The following is a 4,517-nucleotide window of genomic DNA, read 5'->3' on the forward strand; positions in this document are numbered from 1 at the left end:
AGAAGCCAGGCGGACAAGGTCAAAATCCATCAAGCGGTGACTCCTTGCACCTGATGCTCGTAAGCCAGGTCATTGGAGGCTGGTTCCAAGCTGGGGAAATGAAGCCCAGGGACGGGGCGTGGATGTGAGATGTCCCTTTCCTGAGCCTCTCTCCCCTGGAAGCCCATCTGGGGGCCGCCACACCTCACTGAAAACTCTGTCCATCATGGTTTTTCCCCAGCCAGTTAAGAGCCGTCTCCATATTTCGGGGAAGGGGAGCATTGGCACCGGCTCCCGACCAAGCCCTCACCCCCCCTGCCCGGGTGGTGGCAAGAGGATGTGCTGCCACCGTCACCCCCTGCCCAGGGCTCTTGGCACGCGCCTCCGCTGATCGCCTGGGATTAACTACATTAACCGGCCCGGGGACCACTGCTGGCCCCCCGACCCCAGCTACGACGAAAAGGATGGGGGAGGCCGAGGTTCCCCCACCTTTCTGCGGCGGCGCTGCCCTTCCCCAGCCCCACCCCACCCCGCGCAAACCCTCCTCGTGGGGTTTGAGGTTTTTTTTCCCCCCTTCACTGTTAACAAAACCTGGTGATTAAGACGCGAAACTAACAAAGAGTTTTTCTTCCACCTTAACCTTGCACACAATCCTTTAACAAATTAATTAATCCTAATGAATTAACACTTCATTTATTTAAACGCGCTACAGTTCATGAATTAAATTTTCATGCAGTGATTAAAGGCTGTTAAAATATGCATGATTTCGTTAAAATTTTATAATAAATCAGGGCAATGTGTTACATGACAAGGCAACTACTTCCCAGCCCCTCGGAAGGTGCTTTGATTCGCGCGGGGGGGGCGGGGAGAGCCGAGAGCATCCCGGAGCGCGGCGAGACCGGGCTGAGGAGCGACCCCCTGCCCCCTGCGAGCCCCTCTCCGGAGCTGTCGGAGGGGAGGAAGGCAGAGGTTTTTCGGTTCCCCCGTCGAAATGCGGCGTCCCGGGAGCGGGAGAGATCGCGGGGGCGGGTGAAAGCCAGCAACCGCTTTGCCCACGGACGAACTGCCTGTGTGGAAAGCGAGCGTGGTCTGGGAGGTGTTTTGCTGGATGGGGCTTCTCGGTGTGCTTTTGAATCCCTCCGCATCGCTTAAAAGAAAGAGGGCGAAACTTTACTGGCAACAGGACCTGCAGTGCTTTCCGCCGGACCTCTGCCTGGCTCCTCCCGCCTCCTTACTCTCCCGAAAGGGGACGTGGTGAACTACCTTGGGACTTAAAACACCATCAAGCGTTTCAATTTTTAATATGACAACATTCTACACTTTGGCTGCAAAAGCAATTATTGCGGCTTGTACATCAGTAATTAGCGGGTCTTTGCTGATGTAAAGAAAGTCCTCATTAGGACATGGAAATACTTTTTGTGCATTCACCCAAAGGGTGGGTTGGTTGGTTGTTTTTTTTTTTTCTCCTGAAGGTTGATTTTTGTCATCTAAAGGCAAAATAGCTTTTACACTAAATGGGATATTGACTTTCCGCGAACTTCACCAAAAAACACGCGTACTGTAGGTCCTCTCTCAGTGTTCTTGCTGGCGCTCAGGGTGGGCAAAGACCGCAACTAAAAAAGTGTAAAGCTAACGTTTGGTGAAATAAAAATATCCAGAAGGTTAAGAGTGGGCGGTTCTATAACCTCCACATTAACTTCCCCCCCCCCCCCCTCCAAAGTCGGGATACACAGCAAACTATGATCAGACGTTAATACTTAATATCCCAAGCTTTAGTATATTCATCTATGGGGAATCCTAAAAAGAGAAATCAAATACAATGGGTTACAGTAATTAATTTATAAATCGTTTCACTGCGGTAATAAGGGGTTACTTTATTACTTTCTCGAGATAGGCAGTTCAGTCAATTAAGGAAATCCGCCTCTTTCTTGCCTTTGAAGCTGGAGAAAACTACGGGAGACAAGTAAATGCGTTATATATATATATATGCCTCCCTCGCTTTATTGAGCATCTTGGGCCATAAAAGTAGGGCTACAGCATGGTCGTATCTCCAATGAACTCACCCCTCAAAGCCTGCCAGTTTATTGCCATCAGTATTCATGAGGCTGGACGTACCCACGAGAAATAGAAATAACTGCGAACATTAAGATAAAATCTATTACCAGGCCCGTGCGATGCTGAGCCTGGCTCAAGCCGCCTTCCCTGGGAGCCGGCTCTGTATGTGTGTGTGGGGGGGGAGAAGGGGGGGGGCGCCGGGGGCTGGTGACAAGGGGGGCTGGTCCCCGGCGAGCCCTGGGGACCCCCCGCGCTCGGCGGGGAGGGGGGGTGGGTTGGCGGCAGCGGGGACCGCGGCACCGCAGCGGGCGTTACCGTCGAGGCAGCCCCGGCGGGGGGGGGGGGCTGTGACTTTAAGCGTTGCTTAATGATTAGCGCTTCACCTCTTCCGAAAGAATAATAATTAAAAAAATAAGTGTCCCAAGGACTGCGAAGAAAAGTTTTCCCTTTCGGGCTTGAGAAGGGACGGTAGCTGAAAAAAAATCCTCCCCTTCCCGTGGCCTCTACTCTTCTTCAACCCGGAGGCTGTCGACCACCCCCACCACCACCCCCCCCAACAGGGACCGCGGCCCTGGAAGTTTTAACGAAGGAGCGAGGAGGTGTCTCTACAGCCGGGCGGGATCACTTCCTCACCACCACACCCCCACCACACCCCCATTTGCCAAACCGAGGAGAATCCAGCAGGATGAACATCGCGAAGCTGGAGAAACAACGTGCCCGTCGCCATCCCTGCCTCCAGAAGGCAGCGGGGAGGCGGGACAGAAGAGCCTTAGAACATCTGGAGGTCTTTGCCTTCTCAACCTACAGCTGGCGCTCGGGGCTGAAGTGGGAAAGTGGCTGAATTTGCTGCCTTTCTGGACCAAAAAAAAAAAAAAAAAGCAAAAAGAGAAGAAAAAAAAAAAAGCAGGTGAACAGGAGGGGGTCGTTTGGAAAGTACCGGAGGGGTTTGATGTTCCTCCAGCCAGGGAGAAGGTCTCGCCCACCGGCGCCTGCCCCCGCTGGTGGGGTCTACCCGAGCGCAGACCCCCGCCAGCCCAGCGCCAAAGGGGTTAAGGGCCCCGGCCGCAGAGGCAGAGCAAGGCCGGTGGCGTGTGGGGAGGAAGGCAGGTCATCGCTTAGCCCAGAACCCCACCTCCCGCGGTGGCCTTTTGTCGCCGCTTGCACAATTTTCCCCTTGCTCTCAGCGTTTCTCTGGCGACCTTGGCCTGCCAGCGTCCTGGCGGGCCGGGGCCACGCACAGGCACGCAGAGAAGCACCCACGCGTCCCGGGCGGAGCGGCGTCCCACGCCTTCATCCGCTGGGCGAACAAGTGAGCCGGGCTTTTCCGCCCCCCCTTGAGCCGGGATCAGCCCGGGAGCCCCGCCGTATGCGCCACTGGCTGGCTTGTCGCTGCCGGGCGGGAAAGGCAGGCTGGCTCCGGCCTTTCTCCTGGAGCTGGTGGCATCTCAACAACTTGGTGAAAAGGAGTGGTGTCCCCCACCTTCCTCTTCCTCTCCATCCCTTCCCCGGGACGCTTTTTATTTACAAGGCATGGGAGCTGAGAAATAGCTAGAGTAAGTCCTATGGCTTAAAAAAAAAAAGGGGGGGGGTGGTGGTGGAAGGCAGGAGGAGGAGAGAAAGAAATCCACATAAAGTATGATTTGGCTATTCTGATGCAATGATTTCGATATACAAGGGAAAGCCCAACCCCGCTTCAGACCAGTCAGTGTCTTTCCCGTTTCAAGTTCACCCCCCTCAGAGGGAAGTTGCATTCAGCCACCCCAGGGGACGCGGGTAATGGATGGAGCCCTGGCTCCCTTTCCCACAAGTAATTGGCAGTCGTTCCCTCCTTCCCCCCGGCCTGGATGGGGAGCTGGGGAAGGGCTTATGAAGACAAATGTGGACTTTACCTGGGGTTGTGGTGTGCGCTCTGTGTGTATGTGTGTGCCTGCGTGCCCTTTCAGCTGTGTTTGCGTGCATAAATAAGAGAAACGGAGCAATTCCGATGCACTCCGAGGTTGTCACATCCCTGATCCAAACACCCCGCTGCCTGCCCCGCCTGCAGCCCTGCTGAAACAAACCCGGTAGCATCTGCTCGGGCACCGAGGAACAGCTCCAGGGTGCCCCAGGGGACAGGATTCACCGGGGGGTGGTGTGTGTGGTGGGGGGGGTGTCCCTAGGGAGTCACACGAATCCCACAGGCACAGTAGTAGATTCACTCCTTCGACGGGTTTTGCCTCCAACTTCATAAGCGGCTAAAAGAAAAAAAAAAAAATCTGCTGTAAAACGGGACAGTAACCCCGAATCCCTCAGAAACCAAGCGTGTGTTATCAACCCTGGTGTCGCTCTTAACTATTTCATTCAAATGCAAAGGTATTCAAAGAACAAACCACAGAAAAAGAGAAGGAGAGAAAGGAGAGAGAAGAGTAAGACAAACACAAAAAGAAAGAAAGAAAGAAGGGGAAAGAAAGGATGAATGAAAGATGCGGAGAAAATAATTCTCC

At 54.1% G+C, this 4,517-nt stretch overlaps 1 long non-coding RNA gene across 1 annotated transcript; it reads right to left on the reverse strand.

Moving 5' to 3' along the window:
* Window positions 1-656: 656 nt before the first annotated feature.
* LOC135311494 (uncharacterized) lies at window positions 657-3,566 on the reverse strand. The gene is made up of 3 exons (XR_010371115.1): window positions 2,702-3,566; window positions 2,043-2,113; window positions 657-1,126 (listed from the first exon to the last, which is right to left on the reverse strand). It is a non-coding gene; the product is annotated as an uncharacterized LOC135311494 (long non-coding RNA).
* Window positions 3,567-4,517: the final 951 nt, after the last annotated feature.

Source organism: Phalacrocorax carbo, chromosome 1 (assembly GCF_963921805.1).
Source record: "Phalacrocorax carbo chromosome 1, bPhaCar2.1, whole genome shotgun sequence".
Classification (NCBI taxonomy): Eukaryota; Metazoa; Chordata; class Aves; order Suliformes; family Phalacrocoracidae; genus Phalacrocorax; species Phalacrocorax carbo.